Source organism: Nannospalax galili, unplaced genomic scaffold (genome assembly GCF_000622305.1).
Source record: "Nannospalax galili isolate Female #2095 unplaced genomic scaffold, S.galili_v1.0 scaffold56, whole genome shotgun sequence".
Classification (NCBI taxonomy): domain Eukaryota; kingdom Metazoa; phylum Chordata; class Mammalia; order Rodentia; family Spalacidae; genus Nannospalax; species Nannospalax galili.
Genome location: NW_008340065.1, coordinates 3,597,905 through 3,621,293, shown reverse-complemented (window position 1 = coordinate 3,621,293; position 23,389 = coordinate 3,597,905). Strand labels below are relative to the sequence as shown.

The following is a 23,389-nucleotide window of genomic DNA, read 5'->3' as shown; positions in this document are numbered from 1 at the left end:
TATTATTGTGTGTGTGTGTGTGTGTGTGTGTGTGTGTGTGTGTGTGTGTAGTCGTGTATGTCATGGCATATCTGTGGAGGTTAGAGGACAAGTTTGGGGAATTGATCTCTCCTTTCACATTTTTGAGGTAGGGTCTCTCTTGTAAGTTTCTGCTGCTCTGTGTACTCCAGGCTGATTGGCACTGGAGCTTCTGGATGATTCTCCTGTCTCCACTCTCCATCTCACTGTAGAAGTGCTGAGATCACAGACATAAATCCAGTCTTTTGTCAATTCCGGGACTTGAACTCAGGCGGTCAGACTTTTGTGGCAAGCACTTTTATCCACTCAGTCATCTTGCCAGCCCTTCATAGACTCTTTGTCAGTGATAAAGTTTTTGGGAAAAAAAAAAAAAGCATCTAGCACAGATCTGCAGGTTTTCCAGGAGGTGAGGTAGCCACCAGCCATCAGATCCCCCAACACCTGCCACCCAGGCATGCTGAGAAATGCTTGCTGTCTCCCTCAGAGTTCCACAGTTGGGCCTGTCAGAGATGTGAATCTTTGGGAGGCAAAATGACTCAGTTAAAAAAATCATTTTGACCAAAGTACATTTTTAAAAATGAACAGCTGGAGAGGTGGCTCAGTGGTTAAGAGCACTGACTCCTTTTGCAGAGGATCTGGGTTCGATTCCCAGCACACACGGTGGCTAACAACCATCTGTCCGTAACTTCAGTTCCAGGGGGATCTGACGCCCTCTCCTGACCCCTGTGGGCACTGCACAACACAGGTGCACTTACATACATGCAGGCGATAATATTCATACATAATATAAAATAAAAATAATAAATAAAAATTTTTTAAAAAATCAAACAGCTTGACCAAGCATAGTGACAGACACCTGTAGTCCCAGCTCCTTCAGTGGCTGAGGCAGGAGGATCACCTGAGTGCAGAAGTTCATGACCAGCCTGGGCACCATAATGACACCCTGAAATCCCACTGAAAAACTAAGGGAAGAACAGCCTAGAGATTTGTGTGAAGCTCCCTGACTGTACTCAATATAGTCAATTTCCTGGCCTTTGTCTAGAGGTTTGGCTTCACTTACTGGCTTAGACCGGTTTGTAGCACAGACCTGGACTGGAGATGGGACTAGTGAGCCTAAGGGATGGCAGACAGGCTCTGCCTGCTCTGAGTGTTGTCCAAGTTGCCTAGGGCAAATAGCTTGCCTTTTTTTTTTTTTGTCCCAAGGCCCAGTTTTCTGTCTGTAAACAACTGAAATTGGATGTTCCAAAACCATGGGCCTGACAGTGATGGTAGCAACATGGGCACTTGTTAGAGAGACAAGCTCACGGGCCCCAGACCCACTGTAGTGCGTCCCTGAGGGCCTGGACCCTGACTCCTCACAGCCTCTCAGTGTTCTTTCTCTCTTTTTGTTTTCACAGTGCTTGAGGTGGAATCCAGGCCCTTGTGAACACTGGGCAAGTGTCCCAGTATTGAGCTGTATCCCCAGCCCCTGCTCCCCGCTTTTTCTTTTGAGACAGAGTCTCATGTAGTCCAGACTGGCCGGGAATTCAATCTGTAGCTGAAGATGACCTTGAACTTCTGGTATTACTGACTCTACTTCCCAAGTAGGATTACAGACATGTAACCCCAGACCTAGTTTATGCAGTGCTGGGAAATGAACGCTGAGCTTTTGTACATGCTAGGCAAGCACTTCATCCAATTGACCACAGCCCTCCCAGAGACTTTAAAAATTTTAATTTTCAGACAGGGTTTAACTAAGTTGCCTAGGCTGACCTTGAACTTAAAATCTTTCTGCCTCAGCCTCCTGAGCAGCTAGAATTAGACACATGTGCTCCCTGGTCCAGCTCTCTGGGGGCTCTAAGCACACTGAGGCTTAAGAAGTTCATCTCAGTGGGGTGTCTTGGCACATGCCTTTAATCGCAGCACTCAGGAGGCAGAGGCAGGCGATCTCTGTGAGATCAGGTCCAGCCTGGTCTACATAGTGAGTTTCAGGCTAGCTGGGGCCACAGAGAGAAATTGTCTCTAAATTAATTAATTAATTAAATAAATAAAAGCTACTGGCTGACATCAGGGCTGGAGCGATGGCTCAGCGGTTAAGAGCACTGACTGCTCTTGCAGAGGACCTGGGTTCAATTCCCAGCACCCCACATGGGGGCTAACAACCATCCATAACTCCAGTTTCAGAGGATCCAACGCCCTCTTCTGACCTCTGAGGGCACTGAACGAGTGCAAAGGTCATGTCCAGCCCAGAAAATAACATTCCACACCATTCTATCCCTTCCTCCCACTCTAACATTCTTGCCCCTAACCCTCCTCAATATTTTCTGAGTCTTCTATGTTGTCCTCTCTGGTACTCTTTAAATATTTTTCATTTATTATTTTTATTTCATGTATATGAGTGTATTGTCTACATGTATAAAGTGCACCCCTGTGGTGCAATGCCCATGGAGGTCAGAAGAGGGCATCAGATCTCCTGGAACTGGAGCTAAGAACAGTTGTTAGCCATCACCTGGGTCCTCTGCAAGAGCAGTCAGTGCTCTTAAATGCTGAGTCATCTCTGTAGCCCCGATTTTTTTTTTAACTTTTAAAAAATGTTATTGAGAATTTCATACATGCATATAAGGTATTTTGATAAAATCCATGCCCACTCCCTCCCCTCCAACTCCTCCCATATCTCCCCATCAGTTTTTCCTGAACAACTTTGCGTACTCTTTTTTTTAAAAAATGTGTCTAACATTCCCCCCCTCTGAAGAATTAACCCTAAAATCTTTTAAGAATTAGATACAAGTTCCCAAATACTTTCGACATTTTTGGCTTTTAGAGCAGAGTATGTTGCTGAGAGGCCCAAAGACATTTTGATTTTTAGCCAAGAAACTGGCTACTTTTCTTTGGGGTCTTTTTACCCTAATTGCCTAGACAGTTCCTACCTCCTATTCTTATCACACCATCCCCTGAAGAGGTTACCCAAATTATCGGTAGGGAATTGGGATGCAGACCACTGTGGCTTCTTCCATGCTGAACAGGGATGCAGAGTGAGGCAATTGGGGTACCCTTTCAGTAGGTCTATCTAAAAGACTCCCAAACCGCATAACTCTTAACTGTAGGGAGAAAAGAAAGTCCTTGACTGGTGCCTAGGAGATGAGAAGGAGAAGTAAAAGGAAGAGTAGTTAACATTACACGTTCTAGACAGGGAACCAGAAAAAAAGTCAAAACCAAATGTTCATATCAGAGCTCTCTTGATGAGAGCTTCCAAAAGCATCCCTCTGTTGGGTTCCTCATTTTTCTTTTGTCTGCTAAGGCTGGACTCAAGAGTGATGGACTCGGGATTTGTTTTCAGGCACTTTGATAGCTGTTGGAGTGGCTAGAATCAGTGTCAGTTTCCTCTCAAAGGCTTCTAATAGGGGGAGAAAACAAATTTAGCCATCATTTTAGAACACTAGCTGGTTGTCTCCCTTAGCTACAGGTGGGCACTACAGTATTACAGACCAAGGTTTGAAGTCTTACATCTGAGCAGCACTTTGTGATTAGAAACAAAATCATCAATGAGAAACAATTGTCTAAATAACTTTTTATGTGGACTTAAGCCTAATGTCTGGGAAGCGTGATCACTTGCACTCTTAAAGAAATATGCTGATGACTTTACTCTTTGGTTATACTTTCCTTTCGGGTGTTTAAGACCATTCAGTTGGCCCAAATAAACCAATTTATTTTGACTCTTAAGGTTGTTTGGGGATCTATTCCTTAGGGGTCACATGGGCTTGGGAGGAGCCCCTGGCTCCTTTCTTTTACCAGCTCCGTCTATGTGAAGATCAGTCAAAGGTTCTGCTTGACGGCAGCTGGAAGCCCCCTTGGAAGTGTAGAGGACTGTACAACAGGGGTGCGCTTATACACATGCAGGCAATACACATAAAATAAAAATAATAAATAAAATATTTTAAAAGTTTTATTATTTTTATTTTATGTGTATGCATGTAATGCCTGCATGTAGGTTAGTGCACCCCTGTCATGCAGTGCCCATGGAGGGCAGAAGAGGCTGTCAGATCCCCTGGAACTGGAGTTACGGACAATTGTTAGCTGCTATGTGGGATTTGAACCCGGGTCTTCTGCAAGAACAGCCAGTGTTCTTAATCTCTGAGCCATCTCTCCAGCCCCTAAATAAAATATTTTAAGAGAAGTTGATCTCAGCTCTGCCATTCGGCACAGCTGAGTATGACTGTGTAACCACTGAATGCAAAGTGATGTTTCATTTTGTTGTTGCTGTTTTATGATTTTTTTGAAAACAATTGTTACTATATATTTATTTTTTGTGTCAGAGCACAACTTTTGGATGTTGGTTCTCTTCTTCCAGCATGTGGGCCCTAGGGATTGAACTCAGGTCACTTAAGCTTGGTGGCAGATGCCTTTACCTGTTGAGTCATCTTGATATCCTTATTTATTTATTTAATGTGTAGGTATGTGTCTATGCATGCATGCAAGTGCGTGGGGACACTGTCTCAAAAAAAAACCCCAAAAATATTTAAAAAATTAAAATCTGAGAACAACTTACAGGAGTCTGTGCATGTCTATATATGCATGTGGAGCCCGGAAGACGCCATTGACCTTCTTCCTGTATCACTCTGCACCTGTCCCTTTGAGGCAGGCTCTCCCTGAACCCGAGGCTCGCATTTTCTCAGCTAGGTTGGAAACCAGCAAGCCCCAGTGATCATCCTCCCTCCACTGGCCTCAGGGCAGGGGTTATGGGTGTGCACAGGATGCTTGGCTTGTTACATGGATGCTGGAATCTGAACTCTGGTCCTTATGATTGTGCAGCAGGCACAGAGTGAGTTTGGTGTCTCTTTCTAAAGGCCTCATGTGCCTGTACTTCCCAGAAATTCTGTCATATTGCTCAGCTCTTCTTTGCTCCGCCCAAGAGGAAGCTGAGGTTTAGCAGAGGCTTAGAAGAGCATTGTCTCAGCTCTTTCTACCTCCCCACACCCCGTAGGAGCAGGTTGATGTAAGATAGGTCTGGCAGGTGTGCCAGTGAGCTATGACAGGTGATAGAACTGCTAGGGAACGTTTGGCATCACCTAATGACAAATGGGGACAGAAACTGGGTAGGTGGTGTGGGTCCTGGTAGAGGCTTAGGCCCTCCAGAACTTTTTTTTTCCATGTTTAATATTTTGATTAGGTAATATATTCATGTGGTTTAAACTACCTGACAAAGAACAATGGTGGGAATTTCTCTCCCCATGTTTGTCCATAACCACCCAGCACCTGTCCTAGCTGGGTATCTGTTTTAGATTATTGTGTCTGCTCAGCTCCAGCTGATTCATGGGATAACTGAGGAATCCTTTCCTCTATAGCTACCTTCAGACATCCCAACCCCAGAACTTCTGAACTATGGGTGCAGTTCCGAACTTGCTGGATCATGCTAGGCAAACATCTGTTAAATGAAAGAATTATTCCCTGGGAAAAGGTCCATCAAATCATAGACTGAAGGACTGGAGGGACAGCTCAGTGGTTAAGAGCATGTACTGCTCTTGCAAAGGACCTGAGTTTATATCCAAGTATCCATGCTGAGTAGCTCACAATCACCTGTAACTCCAGGTCCAGGGGATCTGATGCCCTCTTTTCACATGCACATACCCACACACAGAGACACATAATTTAAAAAAATAAAATAATGCCACCTATAGTGGAATAAGCCTTTAATTCCAGTACTCAGGGGGGCAGAGACAGGCAGATCTCTGAGTTCAAGGTCAGCCTGGTCTACATTGCATGTTCCAGACCAGTGGGGGCTACAGGGAGACACTGTCTCCAAAAAAATACAAAACAAAAAACCCAAAAAATAATTTAAAAATTAAAATATGAGGACAACTTACAGGAGTCTGTTCTCTTCCTTTCACCTTGTGGGTCCAAGGAATCGAACTTGGGTTGTCAGGCTTTGTGGCGAGCAGCTTTACCCTCTGAGTCATCTCATGGCATTGTTTTGCCAGGCATGGTGGCACATGTTTTTAATCCCAGCACTTGGGAGGCAGAGGCAGGTGGATTTCTGTAAGATCATGGCCAGCCTGGTCTACATAGTGAGTTCCAGGCCAGCTGGGGCTACAGATAGACCCCATCTCAAATAGACAAAAAAAAAAAAAAAGATGCATTATTTCTGAGAGAATTTTGAACTTCCAGTGTTTTACATTTGAGTGTGAATCATTCTAACACAGAATCTCTTTATGCACATACAAAGATACACACACACACACACACATGTATACACATACATAATATACAAAATGCTTTGCTCTGCTGGACAGAGTTTGCAAAGCAGAATCCACACTGACCCCAGTCTTGCTTGGTGTAGATTGCACACTACTCTTGTGTGTTGAACATTCATATTGTTTGCAGTCTGTTACCAGACACATCACTAAGATGAAGAACCTTGTCCATGAGCATTCTGTAGGTGCAGATTACATATGCAGGATGAGTTCCCAGTCAGGGGATTGCTAAGATGTCTGTTTCAGTAGCTTTGAGAGGAATTGCCAATTCCCCGCCCATGAAGTTAGCACCAATGATACCTGTGTCAGCTTTAATAAGTTCCCACTTTCCCACATCAATGGGCTTCCTTGCCAGGTCCTGGCTCTTTACCAATCTGATAAATGAAGTGACTCGGCATCTTAATTTGAATGTGTTATGAAAGGATTTTGATTTATAGTGTGTTTAAAGACCATTTCTATTTTTCTTTCTTGATCTGTTGTGTTAACTTTTGAGGAGACAGAAACAAGTATCTACTCACCCCAGATGGGACACAGAGGACAGCCCATGGAACAATTCCATCCAGGTTTGGCCTGGTGAACCAATGATGTTATTGGGCTTACTGACAGAGCATGGTTGAAGGGTTACTTACAGGTGCATGGGGGACCCCCAAACAGCTACATTGCTTAAAAGTCCCACCTCAGCATAGATGGTGATTTCCCTCGGCTGCGTAGATGGAGTCACTCTTCTGGTAACCTTCTGTCCTCTATACACTCTTAGCAGCTGCCCATACAGCTAGGCAGATTTACATACAGATAGGGCACGGGACCAGAGGGAGGGGCTGGAATCTCAGGGAAGGGACTGACGACCCTTCCTAGCTGTTCCTCCTCTCCCCTCCTTCTTTCTTTTCCTCTTTCCCCTGGGTTTTTGGTTTTTCTTGTTGCTGGTTTGAGACAGGGTCTCCCTGTAGCCCCAGCTGGCCTGGAACTTGCTATGTAGACCAGGCTGGCTGGGCCTTAATATCATAGAGATTTGCTTGTCTCAGCCTCCTGAGTGCTGGGATTAAATGCATGCTCAACCATACCCGTCACCCCTGCTCTTTTTATTTATTTATTTATTTTTTGGAGGCAGGGTCTCACATAACCCAGGTTGGCCTGGAACTTACTGTGCCTACTCTATAGCCAAGGATGACCTTGAACTTTGGATCCCCCAATTTCATATCCTGGTTATTGAAATCATAGGCAGATGCCACCATGCCCAGTTTATGCAGTGCTAAGGATCAAACCCAGAGCTTCATGCATGCTAGGCAAATACTACCAACTGAGTTACAGCCCCAGCACTGTCTAGGAGGGACTGTCATCTGGTCAACCTTGTTGAGGGCCTCCTGCCAGTAGTCCTGGATGCTCTGATTAAGACAGTAAAGGCTCCGGGTCTGGTGGCGCACACCTTTAATCCCAGCATTTGGGAGGCAGAGGCAGGTGGATCTCTGTGAGTTCAAGGCCAGCCTGATCTACATAGCGAGTTCCAGGACAGCTGGGGCTACAGGGAGACCCTGTCTCCAAAAGACCAAAAAAAAAAAACAAAAACAAAAAAAAAGATGGTAAAGGCTTTCAGCACAAGGATGGCATTCCCGACACTGTCTCACTCATGTCCTTTGTTTATTTCAAAAATAGAATTGTTGGCTTTTAAAATTTTATTTCTAGGAACTGTTTACATCTCAGGGATTGCTTTTTGTCTTGGATACATTGCATCCACTGTAGCAGTTTTCTCTTTTCTTTCTTTTTCTTTTTTTAAAGAAAGAAACATTTATTGAATATAATTCAAGGGCAGAGCACTGGGCAGTAACTAACACCACCTGTAATTTTGTCATCTTTTTTTCTTTCTTTTTTTTTTTTGCATGTACAACTTTAAAAAAGAAACCTTTATTTATTTATTTCACATGGTCGGGGGGCAGCATGTGCTTGTCACAGTGCACATGTGGAGATCAGAGGACAACTTGCAAGAGCTAGTTTTCTTCTTCCACTACATGATTGAACTCAGGTCATCAGGCTTGGCAGCAAGTAAAAGCGCCTTTACCTGCTGGGCCCTCTCACCAACCCTTCATGCACAGACTTTTGTTTTTGTATGGTCAGATCATCCTTGATCATCATCCTCGATGGCTTCAGAACGTTGAATCTAGGTACAAAAATCCTCCTCACTTTCGGATGACAGAATGTGTCTTGTATTTTCTTGTTATTTTACATTTAAGATTTTATCTATTTGGCATTCATCCTGGTGTATACTGGGAAGAATAGATCTACCCGTGTTTCTTTCCAGATGGCTGTCTTTCCCCTATTAAATAGAGAAGCTGTTTTATCAGAAGCTATTTTTCATAAGATCTTTTTTCTATATAAAACTGGATGCGTTTTAGAAACTGCTGACCAGTCCCCTGGTGTCTTAGGCATGCTCATTCATGGACCTACTTTCTATCTACAAAGGTTTGTATTATAATATTTAAAAATATATTGCAATATCTGGAAGGGATGTTACTCTCATTTCCTGAGCTCTTTCAGGCTATTCTAGCTTATCTTTCATCTAAATCAAATATTTAATTACATACCTGATAGAGTTTTAATTGGATTTTCTTTAATAAAAAAATTGTAGCTGAGCATGGTGATGCATGCCTTTATACCAGCACTTAGGAAGCAGAGGCAGACACATCTCTGGGAGATCAAGGCCAGCCTGGTTTATATATAAAGTTCCAGGCCAGCTGGCACTACAGAGAGACCCTGTCTCAAACAACAAACAAACAAACAAACAAAAAGCAAATAAACCCTAAACCAAAGTCCAATACATCATACAGGAAAGGAAAATAAAGTGTAATGAGATATCACAATGGCAGTTCTTATCCAAATCTGGAAATACATTATCAGCACGTGGACACCCCTTGGCCTCCCCCTCTTTGGCCTCCCCACCATCCCCCATCCACCGCCCCAGAGAATCACTATCTGCTGTGCTTTGAATATGAAGTGTACCCCATATACTGTGTTAAATATTTGATCACCAGCTGGTGGCGCTATTGTGGGTGATCCTGGAAACTTTAGGCAGCAGGGCTTAGCTGCCAGAAGTAGGTCCCAGGGGTCAGGCCTTTGAAGGTCCCCTGGCTACCAGTTCCTTCCTCCTCTCTGCTTCCTGTCCGTCATGAGGTGAATAGCTTTCTTCTCCACAGGCTCCCACCACCATGATGCTCTGCCTTACCACAGGTCCAAATCAATGGATATGGATGGAACTCTGAGACTGTCAGCCCAAATCAATAATTCCTCTCTTTAAGTTGTTTTTCATCAGGTATTTGTCAGAGCAATGGAGTAACTAATAACTATCCACTCTTTTCTGACAGATAATCATTTTTGTTTCTTTTTAAAAATATTTTGTTATTTTTATTTTATGTGTATGAGAGTATTGCCTGCATGTGTGTGAGTGCACCCATGTCATGCAGTGCCACGGAGGTCATAAGAAGGCTTTGGATTCCCCTGGAACTGGATTTAAGGATGGTTCGTAGCCACCATGTGGGTGCTGGGAATCGAACCTGGGTCCTATGCAGAGCAGTCAATGCTCTTAACTGCTGAGCCATCTCTCCAGCCCGTTTCTTTTTTTAAAAAATATTTTATTATTTTTATTTTATGTGTATGAGTGTGTTGACTGCATATGTGTAAGCACACCCACATTGTACATTGCCCATGGAAGTCAGAAGAAGGCATCTGATCACCTGGAACTGGAGTTACGGACAGCTGTCAGCTGCCATGTGGATACTGGGAATTGAACCCAGGGTCCTCTGCAAGAGCAGTTTGTACTCCCAACTGCTGAGCCATCTCTCCAGCCCTTCATTTTTGTTTCTTATGTCATAGATTGGTTTTGCTCTACTTGAAAAAAAAAATACTGGGGCTGGAGGCATGGTTCAGTGGTTAAGATAGCACCAGCTGCTCTTACAGAGGACATGGGTTTGGTTCCCAGTACCCACATGGTGGCTAACAACGGTCTGTAACTCCAGTTCCAGGAGATCCGACACCCTCCTCTGACCTCTTGGGGCATTGCATGACATAGGTGCACTTACATACATGCAGGCAAAACATTCATACACATAAAATAAAAACAAATAGGCCAGTCAGTGCATGCCTTTAATCCCAGAACTTGGGAGGCAGAGGCAGGTGGGTTCAAGGCCAGCCTGGGTCTACATAGTGAATTCCAGACCAGCTGGGGGGCTACAGGGAGACCCTGCCTCAAAATAAATATATAAATAAATAACAAAAAGCTTAACCAACAACAAAAAACTGTAGGGCTGGGGCGATAGCTGAGTTGGTAAAATGCTTGCCTTTGCAGGTATGAGGGCCTGAGTTGGATCCCCAGAACCCATGTTAAAAAAAGAAAGCTTGAGCCAGGCGTGGTGGTGCACGACTTTAGTCCCAGCACTTGGGAGGCAGAGGCAGGCAGATCTCTGTGAGTTCAAGGCCAGCCTGGTCTACACAGTGAGTACCAGGCCAGCTGGAGCTTCAGGGAGACCCTGTCTCAAAAAGAAAAAAAAAAAAAAGCTGAACAGAGCTTCTAATCTCAGTGCTGGGGAGGCTGAGACACGCTGATCCCTGGGGCTCTTTAGTTGGTCAGCTTAGCCTACTTGGCTAAGTCTCAAAAAAAATAAAAGGTGATTGGCATCTGAGTAACAACACCTAAGGTATTCTCTGGCTGTCATACACATGTTCACATGAACAGAAACAAATGTGCACACATGTACAAAATATAGTTATTTTTATATATAATTTTTAAATTTTTATTTATTTATTATTATTGTGTATGATGTGTGAATGTGAGTGTGAGAGGGCCATGGTGTATGCACAGGAGGTCAGAGGACAACTTTTGGGAGTTGGATCTCTCCTTCCATCGTGGGTTCTGGGGATTGAATTCAGGTTGCCAGTCTTTCGCTGTAAGCACCTTTACCTCCTTTACTTGCTAGGGTTTCTTTTCACTATGTTTGCAAGACTTAGTGATCTATTCTTCTGTTGATGGATGTTAATTTGTTTCCAGCTTGGGGGTTTCATGAATGCCACTGCAGCACACAGCTTTTGGTACCTGGTACACACATTTTTGTGGGATATTTAGTTAGCAGCAGATTGCCGGGCTGTGGGATATGCACAAATCCAAGTTCAGAAAACATCACCAAACTGTTTTCTGAATAGATGTGTAACAACACTCCCTCCAGAAATATCCGAGTATCCAAGTGATTCTGCATCCTTGCATCACTTTGATTTGTTGGTCTTTTAAATTTTATTCATTGTGGTGTGTGTTTGGTAGTAATTTGTGGTTTTGGTTTTTGTTTCTCTAATAACTAGTGGGGTAGAGCAATTTTTATCATGTGTATTGGCCATTGGCCCAAAGGTGGCACATAGCTGTAATCTCATTGCTCAGAAGGCCGAGGCAGGAGAATTGCCATGAGTTCAAGGCCGTCCTGGGCTATATGATACCTTATTTTAAAACCCCCAAAATAAAATAAATACTTTATATTGTAAAATGTATGAGTATTAGTTTAAATTCATGCATTAAATTCAGAAAATAGGGAGTTGGAGAGAGGGCTCAGTAGTTAAGAACACTGGCTGCTCTTGCAGAGGACTTGGGTTTGGTTTCTACACCCAAATGGCAGCTCCCAATTGCCTGTAACTCCAGTTCTAGGGGATCTGACACCCTCTTCTGGCCTCTGCAGGCACCAGACACACACATGGTATACTTACACACGTATAAACAAACATTCATACCCATAAAACAAAAATAAATAATCTTGAAAAGAAAAGAAAAGAAAATTTTTTAAATGGATACTTTTGTGGTAATAAATTTTCCTTTCCAAGAACATAGTGCTCCAAGTGCATGCAACGCCCTTGGAGGTCAGAAGAGGGCATCAGAACTGGAGTTAGGAACGGCTGTTAGCCACCGTGTGGGTGCTGGAACCCAACCCGGGTCCTCTGCAAGAGCAGCCAGTGCTCTTAACTGCCGAGCCCTCTCTCCAGCTTCTTGTTCCTATTTTTAATGGAAACATTTCTAATAATTCTAAAGCTAAATTCAATTTTCTAAGCTAAATTCAAGCCTATACCTGAGATAGCTACATTTCATCATGTTAAGGAATTACCCATTGGGGCTGGAAAGATGGCTCAGTGGTTAAAAGCACATACCTTTCTTGCAGATGACCTCAGTTTTGTTTCCAGCACCCACATCAGGTGGCTCACAACCTCCTGTAACTCCAGCTCTAACAGGATCTGACATCTTGTCTGGCCTCTGTGGACACTGCACTCATGTGCACATACCTACACACAGACACAGACACACAGACAGACAGACACACACACACATAATTTTTAAAAAGTAAAATGAAATCTAAAACAGGCGTTGCCCATCAATCCCCGCTTTAATAAGCATTTCTATCAGGAAAGGATGTTGAATTTTATTAAATGCATACTCAGCACTTACAAGGGAGACAGGATCTCCCTGTAGACCCAGCTGGCCTGGATTTGCTATGGAAACCAGGCTGGCCTCGAACTCAGAGATCTGCCTGCCTCTGCCTCCTGAGTGCTGAGATTTAAAGGCATGCGCCACCATGCCCGGCTCTTTCTTTATTTTTTAAAATATTTTATTATTTTTATTTTATGTGTATGTGTGTATTACTTGTGTGTAGGTAAGTGCACCCATGTCGTGCAATGTCCATGGAGGACAGAAGATGGTGTCAAATCCCTTAGAACTGGAGTTACAAATGGTTATTAGCTGCCATGTGGGTGTTCTTAACCACTGAACCAACTCTCCAGGCTCTTAAGCGGTCTTTCTCTTTCTTTCTTTCTTTCCTTCCTTCCTTCCTTCCTTCCTTCCTTCCTTCCCTCCTTCCTTCCCCCTCCTTCCCTCCCTCCCCCCCTCTCTCTTTTTGTCTTTTTGAGACAGGGTCTCTGTTGTAGCCCCAGCTGGCCTGGAACTCACTATGTAGACAGACTGGCCTTGAACTCACAGAGATCTGCTTGCCTCTGCCTCCAGAGTTCTGGGATTAAAGGTGTGTGCCACCACACCTATCAGGAGGTTTCTTAATATTGAACCATCCTTGTACTCCTGAGCTAAATTCCCTTTGGTTCTTTAGTGTCTGGAGTCACCCAACTTGAGAGGCTCTTTTGACTGAGTAACTACCGTAGTCTTCTCTATAGACATGTGCAGTGTTGGTAACTACATGCTCGACTACAGATCCTGAAGTAAGGACCTACTGGTTTGATTCTCTCCCAGGAATCTCAGCTCACAGTCTTTCCTGGAGTAATTAATGGACAGTAGAAACCGGAATTTCCCACCAAGTTGGAAACTGTGATTCTGATCTCAGTCTTTTCTAGTTCATCCTCTTGTTGTTTTTGTTAATTGTCACTGCAAAACAAACAAAACAAACCATAACATATTAAACCCCCCGAAAATATAACCACAGAGAGCCTTTATCCTGTTTCATCCTGTTTTGTTTATGTAACGTTTTGGAGAATGTCCCAACAGGCTTAGTCTCTGTGCTATTCTAAAACTAAACTTGAAACCCATTGCCCTAATGTTCTCAAGAATGAAATGAAAAACAAAAAAAAAAGGCAAAAAGTTCTGAATTGGAAACAAAGAAAAGCCTTTGGCTCTCAGTCACGCCTCAGGATGTGATCTCCATCAGTAGGACAGCCTGATTGTTAAGACAGTGGTCTGGGGGCTGGAGAGATGTCTCGGCAGTTAAGAGGAAGTACTGCTTTTGCAGAGGACCTGAGTTTGAGTCACAGGTCAGGTGGCTCACAACTGCCTGTAACAAAGTTCCAGGGGGTCTAACACCTTCTTCTGGACTTCGTGGGTACCTGCACTCATATGTGCACATACTCGCACAAAGATACACACATCACATAATTTAAAATAAAATCAATCTTAAAAGCAAAGGGAAGGGGCTGGAGAGATGGTTCAGCACTTAAGAACACTGGTTTACTCTTACAGAGGACCCAGGTTTGGTTCCCAGCACACACATGGCAGCTAACAACCATCTGTAACTCCACTTCCAGGGGATTCAACAACCTCCTCTGACCTCTGCAGGCATTGCACCCATGTAGTACACCTACATACATGCAGGCAAAACACTCATATACATTAAAAGGGGGAGGGCAGTGGTCTAGCATGGTGTGGTAGCACGTGTCTGTTTACTTGGGAGACAGAGACAGAAGGACTGAGAGTTTGAAGCCAGCCTGGCTGCATAGCAAGACCCGGTTCCAAGAACCAAAACAAGCCAGTGGTCTCTGGCTCATCTGTTTGGGCTAAAATCTCTGATCTGCCCCTAATTGGGACACAGCAATTCACCCTTCTGCTCCTCCGTTTCCTCATCTTCCCTTGGGCTTTGCTGTGGGAATGCAGTGAGTTCATGTGTGGAAAATTCTCCCAGTACAAGGAAGCCTCCAGTAAATGTGAGGACCCTTAATGGGACAGAGAACCCAGCAGAGCCTGGGCCAGGCTGTCTCTGCCTTCATTGTTCTCCGACCTTGGCTGATCCTGATTTTTTTGCAGATAGGTGCAGGGTACGCTGAGACAGGTGATGGGCTAGTTCTCAAGGTCAGGGACATTCACCATGAAGTCAAAGAAAAACATTTAAGAAATTCAGTTTGGGAGCTGGAAAGATGACTCAGGGGTTAAGAGAGCTTGCAGCTCTTCCAGAGGACCCCAGTTCCGTTCCCAGAGTCCACGTCTGGTGGCTCACAACCACCTGTAACTCCAGCTTACACCCCTCTCCTGGCCTCCTTGGGCACCTGCACACACAGACACACATACATATATTTTAAAAATTATTATTTTTTATTAAATTTATGTATTTTTATTTTATGCATATGAATGTTTTGTTTGCATGTATGTAAGTGTACCCATGACAATGCAATGTCTGCAGAGGCCAAACAAGGGTGTCAGGTCCCCTGGAGCTGGAGTTTTCTTTCTTGTTTTTGTTGTTGTTGTCTTTTGGTCTTTTTGAGACAGTGTCTCCCTGTAGCCCCAGCTGGCCTGGAACTTGCTCTATAGACCAGGCTGGCCTGGAACTCACAGAGATCTTCCTCTGCTTCCCAAGTGCTGGGACTAAAGGTGTGTGCCACCAGGCCTGGCAAGCTGGAGTTTTGAATGGTTGTTAGTTGTCATGTGGGTGCTGGGAACTGAACCTGGGTCCTCTGCAAGAAGTTAGGGCTCTTAACTGCTGAGCCATCTCTCTACTCATAATTAATTTTTCAAATTTCCTTTTTCCTTATTTATGTGTTGTGTTTAAGTGTTTTGCCTGTAAGTATACAGTGCACCATATGCCTGCAATGCCTGTGGAGGCCAGAAGGGGGCGTCAGATAACTCGGAACTGGAGTTACATATGTTTTGTCAGCCGCCATGTGGGTCCTCTGCAAGAGCAGCCAATGCTCTTAACTGCTGAGCCATCTCTCCAGCCCTATATTTTTCCTTTTGTAACTACTTGGGCTGCAGAAAGCAAAGGAACAGGACTGAAGATCACCTCAGTAGACATTTTAAGTTATGAATCCATGAGTGAATGGAAAGGGCCAGACCTGTCTCTGGTCTTTAGTTCTGGAGACAGCAGCTTTGTGTAAAGGGAGCTAGTTTGCTTTTGACCAGATCATCCACAAAATGGGTCTGTTAAGTAATGCTGATCATGGGCCACATGGCATTTATACCTGAGGGTCAGGGGGCATACTGCCTGTGGACAGAGGGGACAGTTTTGCATGGTAAGTGAGTGTGAAGGGAGAGCCCCTGGGCCCGGGAAGGCTGGACAACACTCAGATAGGGCAGCCTTCAAAATTCTGAACAGCATTGGGCTATGCTCCAAAAGCTGTTCTGTCTGACTGGGTGAAGCAAGAGCCAGGGTGCACCCTTCTCCTTCTTCAGCTTGTTTTTGAGGAGCTCTTTATTTTTAAATTCGGAAGTACGGTTTAAAATAAAACGTGTGGAACTTAAGCATTCAATTTGGTGATGCATTACTGTAACAAAGTATCGTGAACTTGATAGCTTATTATAGCAACAGAACTGTGTTCTCACAGGTCTGGTGGTAAGAAATCCAAAATTGAAGTGTTGATAGGGCTGTGTGCTTGTAGACTGGAGGGGAAGATCCTGCTGTCTCTCTCCAGCTTTCAGTGGCTATCACAGTTCCTGGGCCCCTTTACTTGCACACACGCATCTCCCCACTTTATACCTTGTCGTCATGTGGTACTCTGTGCATCTCTAGTTCCTTCTCTAATGAGAATAGTTGTTGGAGGCCCGGGGATACAGCTTAATTGGTAGAGTGCTTGCCTACTATGCACCAAGCCCGGAGTTCCATCCCCAGCCCTGCATGAAAGCCGGACACGGTGGTGCATGCCTGTAATCCCAGCACTTGGAAGGTGGATGCCGGAGGATCAGGTGTTCAAGGTCATCCTCAGCTACATGGTACACTTAAGGCCAGCCTGGGCTACTTGAAATCTTATCTGAAAAGAAAAGAAAACATCGTGAGTATGGGGAGAACACAACTACTGCATTAGGACCAACACCAATCTGGCTTGACCTCACTCTAATTTTATTAATTACATCTGCAAATACCCTGGCAGTGTCCATGCTGAGGTCCCAGTGGCTGTGACTTTGGAGGAAGGGGGAACTGTTTACCTTAGTATAATGGCATCTGACAACTGTGTGACCATCACTCCCGGCCAAGAAGTGGAACATGCCCAGTACCTCACAAAGCTCTTTCAAGCCCCTTTCTAGCCAGGTCCTACCAGCCCTACCCACCCCAGATAACCAGAGTTGATATCTACCACTGTAGATAAGTGTGTGTGGGAGTTGGCCTATTTTGCATTTTAATAAATGACATTACAGAGTGTATAATCTTTTGCTTGACTTCTTTCCCCCCAAAATAATGCTTTTGACCTTCATTCAAGCTATTAAGTGGATGGGTAATTTGTTCCTTCTGATTGCTGAGTAGTATTCCATGATATGATATGCCTGATCTTCTAGGGGTAGATATTTGGATTATATTCTATTTTGGGAACTGCATTATATTAGTCACTTGTCTCATTACTGTGACAAAATACCTGATAAAAGGAAGAAAGCGTTTATTTTGGCTTTTATTTTATTTTTATTTTCAGTGTGAAGATGCGTGGTGGGGAAGTCACAGTAGCAGGATCTTGAGGCAGTTGGACACATTGTATCCACGGTCAGGAAGCAGAGGAGGTAAATGCTGGTGCTCAGCCCCCTTTCTCCTTTCTACTCAGACTAGGATCCCAGCCCATGGGATGGTGCTACTCTTCCCACCTCCATTAGCCTAACCTAGAAATCCCTCATCCATATGCCCAGAGATTTGTTTCCATGGTGATTCTAAATCCCACCCAGTTGACAAGATTAGCCATCACAGGCATGCCATTTATAATATGAACATGGCACGTGCCATTTATAATATGAACATAGCAGCATATTCTTCATTCTTTTTACTTTTGTTTTTAGTTTGTATTCACGTGTGTATGCATGTGTGGGGAGGGGTATACATGCACATGTAAGTGTGTGTGAGCCTGTGGAAGTCAGAGGTCAAAGATTAGTGTCTTTCTCTTGCTTTTCATCTTTGTGTGTTTGTGTGTGTGTGTGTATGTGTGTGTGTGTGTGTATCTATATGATGGCTCCATGTTTCTGTGCAAGTGAACATGCCTGTGTTTGCCAAGGTCAAGGTCGAGGGGAGTTTTCCACTATTGCTCTTCAAATTTTTTGTTTGTTTGTTGATGTAGCCCTGGCTGGCCTAGAGCTCCATCTGTGTAGACCAGGCTGGCCTCAAACTCACAGAGATCCACCTGTCTCTGCCTCCTTAGTGCTGGGATTAAAGGTGTGCATACCACACTTGGTTCACCTTATTTTTTGAGGCAGTCTCTTTCACTGAACCTGGAGTTTATTGATTTGGCTAGACTGGGCCCCGCCTGTCTCCACTTCCCAGCTCTTACAGGACATGCCACCATGCCTGGCTTTTTATATGTGTGCGAGGATACAAACTCAGGGCCTCATGCTTGTGTAGAAGGTACTTTATCACCTGAACCATTTCTCTAGGCCCTTGGCCTTTGTTTTTTGTTTTGGTTATTTGAGACAGGGTCTCCCTGTAGCCCTAGCTGGCCTGGAACTTCCTATGTAGACAAGGCTGGCCTCCATCTCAAAGAAATCTGCTTCCTGGGTGCTTGGATTAAAGACATGTACCACTACTTCTGGCTTGGTTTTGTTTTTAATATTTTATTTATTAAAATATTATGTGTATGTTGCCTGCATGCTGTAAGTGCATCTACGTCATGCAATGCCCAAGGAGGTCAGGAGAGGATGTGGGATCCCCTGGAACTGGAGTTATAAATGATTGTTAGTTGCCATGTGAGTACTGGGATTCAAACCTGGGTCTCCTACAAGAACAGCCAGGGCTCTTAACTGCTTTTAAAAGCTATCTCTTCAGCCCCTGGTTTTGTTTTTTGAGAAAGAGTGCTTCTATGTAATTCAGGCTGGCCTCGAACTCACAGTAATCCTTCTGTCTCAGTCTCCTGAGTATTGGAAACACAGGCCTGTGGTTTCACATCCGGCTCTCCTTTATTCTTTATGTATATGTATTTTGATTTTTCTAGATTAAATATGAGAAATACAGTAGTTGGGCCACAGGGTAAGTGTATGTTTGCTAGAATTGCCAGTCTCCAAAATGATTATACCAATTTATGCCTCTCCTCCTCCTCCTTCCTCTCTTCCTCCTTCCTCTCTTCCTCCTCCTCCTCGTCCTCGTCCTCCTCCTTTATCCTCTTCCTTCTCCTGGGGATTGAACTCAGGGGGCCCTTATGCACACAGATCTTTCCTTAGTGCTTGAGTTGTTTCCAGGGTTTCTGTTGTTTGTTTTGAGTGTGAGCAGAAATGCAATGAACATCCCGGCACACACATCTCTAAGATGGTTTTAGGGTCATTAGTGTGGCTTGCTATCCACACTACAAATCAGAGTTAAATGTGTTTGTTCCATTCACACTGCCAGAGCCCTGGGTAGCCTTGAGCTAGCCCTGCTTCCAGCCAGGCAGAGCTCTGGGGCTGGTGTCATTGCTATCCCTAGAGGAGACTTTCCTGTTCCCTGTCCCCTCTTCCTCATAGTCCCCTGACAGTCTGCACACGAGTTCCCATGATGCTGCCTTCTGCTTGTTCACTGACTCTGCTTCCCTACTGACCTGTTTGCTCTCCCTGGAACAGTGACAAGTGGGTGAAGTGTTGACTGTGAGGCCATGTCCAGTGCAGCCTTCCCAGAACTGCTACTGGCCTTGAGCCCTTTCTGAAACAGGGCTTTGGTGAGCTGTATTTGTTTAGCTCCTATGGCTGATGTCACCCTGATGCTCTGTGTCCTGTCATTATTTAGAGAATTTTCTCTAAACCATGTGCCATAGTCGATTTGGATGGTATTCCATGGTGCCTGCATCCTATAGTAAATAACACTGAATCCAGCTGGTCAGTGTGGTGCACACCTATAATCCCAGTGCTTGGACTGTGAGGCATGAGGATCACAAATTCTAGGCCAGACTGTGTGAAACTCTGTCCCCAAAACCCCCAAACCAGGCTGGTAAGATGACTTAGCAGGGAGATGCTTGCTTGCTTGACACCTGAGTTCTGTTCCTGGAACCCACAGTGGAAGGAGACCACCAGCTTCTAAAAGTTGTCCTCTGACTACCCATACTTACTATTGCCTGCATGTGCGCACACACGCACACACACACACATACAATAATAATAATTAATAATAATAAACTAAAAAGTCTTAAAAACAAACTCCAAACAACAAGAAAACATTGAACTTGCTGGGTATTGGGGCTGGAGAGATGGTTCAGCAGTTAAGGGCATTGGCTGTTCTTGCAGAAGACCCAGGTTCAAATTCCAGAATTTGAACATGGCAGCTAACAACTGTTTTTAACTCTGTAACTCCAGTTCCAGGGAATCCGACACTCTCTTCTGTCCTCCACGGGCACTGCACGACATGAGTGCACTTACACACATTCAGGCATAACACTCATACACATAAAATAAAAATAAATCAAAAAAGAAAAGAAAAGAAATTGCCAGGTATGGTGGTGCACGTCTTTAATCCCAGCATTTAGGAGGTGGAAGGAGGTAGATCTCTGAAAGCTTGAGGCCAGCCTGGTATGCATGAGTTCCAGGCCAGCTAGGGCTACAGGGAGAACTTGTCCTTTAAAAAAATGAAATTACTTTTTGGTTCTTTTAAAAAGTATTTTTTAAAAAATTTACATATATGGGTATATTGCCTACATGTAGGTAAGTGCACCCATGTCATGCAAGGTCGGAAGAAGGCATCAGATTCCTTGGGACTGGAGTTATAGGCAGTTGTTAGCAGCCATGTGGGTGCTGGGATTTCAACCTGGGTCCTCTGCAAGAGCAACTAGTGCTCTTAGCCGCTGAGCCAACTTTCCAGTCCTGCTTTCTGGTTCCTATTTAACCCTTCCTTTTCTAGGATGTGGTGTCTCAGCATCTCATAGTTGGTGTTGCTGGCATCTGGGGCTGGAGGAGTCTTTGCTGTGGGGTGTGGTTCTGTGCCTCATAGAACATTTAGCAGCGCCCTTCACTTCTGCTCACTAGATGCCAGTCAACACCCAGGTCCTCATTTGTGGTCACCAACAACATCTTCGGACATTGCCAAATGTCCCTAAGCGGGCAAAGTCATTCTGAGTTGAGAATTGATGCTCTAAGGAAAATACTCAGCCTGGTAGTAATATATTTTGGGTGTTTTGGTTGTTAGCCTTAGTCTTTAATGCTGTACCATCTATCCAGACCTGGTGCTAATATATTTTAACAACTCTTTAACTCTTTTCGATCCCCAGGCCCAGGAGTGTATTTGACAAGAAATCACTCTAGGCCAGGCATGGTGGCACATACTCAGGAAGCAGAGGCAGGCAGGATCAAGTCCAGCCTGATCTACACAGGGAGTTCCAGCCCAGCTGGAGCTACAGGGAGACCCTGCCCCCAAAATCCAAAACCCAAACAAAACAAAAAAGGATCACTATAGGGGCTGGTGAGATGGCTCAGTGGACAAAGGTGCTTGCCACTAATTCTGACAAACCTGAGTTCAATCCTCTGGGGACAGATGTGGTAGCACAGACCTTTAATCTCAGCAGAGTTTGGTGGGTCTCTGTGAGATTAAGGCCAGTCTGGTAAATATAGTGAGTTCCTGTCTATCTGGGACTAGAAAAAGACCCTGTCTCAAAAAAACCAAAAACAAAAAAAGATGTCCTCTGACCTCCACACATGCACTGTGGCGTGCACACACACCCTCTCTCTACTAAATAAATAAACAAACAAAATATTTTTTAAAAATCACTCTATGCTGGGCATGGTGGTGCACGCCTTTAATCCCAGCACTTGGGAGGCAGGGGCAGGCAGATCTCTGTGAGTTCAAGGCCAGCCTGGTCTACATAGTGAGTTCCAAGACAGCTGGGGCTACAGGGAGACTCTGCCTCAAAAAGACCAAAAAAAAAAAAAAAATCACTCTAAGTGGCTTTGAGCTTTCTGGGTAAAGGCAGTGAGGTGTAGAGCCCAGTCAATCCCAGCTTGAGAAACAGCTGCTTGGAAACAAACCACATGGGCCTGGATCCTATCTGATTTCAGAGGAATGCCAGATGTAGGAGGAAAGCACAATATTTCATTGGTATCAGGCACCTTGGCAAAGCTAGATTTGCTACTGCCTCTCCTTGCCTTGTGGGAAAAGACTCCACCGGAAACCAAGAGTTGGAAGACTGAACTTGGCAAACCCCCATCCATGAAAGAATAGAACCAGCCAGTAAGCAACATGAGCAGTGAGTGTGGCTAGCGTGGGCTTCCATCTGTGATCATGGTGAGGGCTAGAGCTGGTGTCAGCTCCAGACGCATGTAGGCAGAAGTGGAGAAGGCAGGGCTGGCAAGATGGCTCAGTGGGTAAAGTTCTTGTCGCTCAAGCCTGGAGACCTGAGTTTGATCCCTGGAACCCATGAAAAGATGAAAGTAGAGAATTGACTCAATGAAGCTGTCGTCTGATACACAGGCACACACACACACACACAACAACAACAACAATAATAATAATAATTTTTTTAAAAAAGAAGTGGAGAGGGCAGAGGAGCAGTGGACCTGTACCAAGGTCCACAGGTGGCAGAGGCTGCACAGTAGATCTGCCAAGAAAAAAAACTGTAGATTATATTTGTTGCTTTTTAAATTTCTTTTGATTTATTTCTATTTTATGTGTGTGGATGTAATGTTTTGCCTGCATGTATGTAAGTACACCCATGTTGTGCAATGCCCACAGAGATCAGAAGAGGGGGTTGGATCCCCTGGAACTGGAGCTATGGATGATTGTTAGTCACCCCATGGGTGCTGGGATTCAAACCTGGGTTTTTTAAGAGCAGCCAGTGCTCTTAACCCCCTGGCCATCTCTCCAGCCCCTAGATTTTTTGTTGTTGTTGTTCTTTTGTTTGTTTTGTTTTTTGAGACAGTGTCCCACTATGTAGCCCACTATGAAGTAGGCAGCTTCCCATAGCACTATGGTCAGCAAACTTATGTGTGTGTATGTAATGTGTTTACACGTGTGTGCAAGTGTAAAAGCATGTGTGTGCAGGTGCTCAGGAAATCCAGAGGTCAATATTCAGTGTCTTCCTCTGTTGCTCTCCACCTTGTTTTTTGAGACAGGGTCTCTCATTGAAACTGGAGCTCACCAGTTCAACTACATTGGCAAGCCCTGGGATCCTCCTGTCTTCCCAGCATGGGGATTACAGATATGCATCCCCATACCTGGCTTTTTACAGAGGTGCCAGGGTCCCAAGCTCAAGTCCTCATGCTTGTACAGCAAGTACTTCACCAAGTAAGCCATCTCCCAGCACCAGGCAGTGAGTTTTTATTTTTATTTTATTTATTATTTTTATTTTTGTTTTATGCATATGTGTGTATTGCCTGCATGTAGGTAAGTGCACCTGTGTTGTGCAGTGCACACAGAGGACAGAAGAGGCTGTCGGATCCCCTGAGACTGGAGTTATAGACAGTTGTTAGCTGCCATGTGGGTGCTGGGATTTGAACCCGGGTCTTCTGTAAGAACAATCAGTGTTCTTAACCGCTGAGCCATCTCTCCAGCCCCAGCAGTGAG

General features: G+C 44.5%; 1 long non-coding RNA gene across 1 annotated transcript in view; it reads left to right on the top strand.

The window, feature by feature from the left end:
- The window catches only part of LOC115070665, a 56,033-nt gene that overhangs the window by 14,976 nt on the left and 17,668 nt on the right, over nucleotides 1-23,389 (top strand). Inside the window, exon 2 of the long non-coding RNA XR_003849819.1 lies at nucleotides 17,370-17,454. This is a non-coding gene — a long non-coding RNA (uncharacterized LOC115070665). The remainder of the gene's footprint in view (nucleotides 1-17,369; nucleotides 17,455-23,389) is intronic.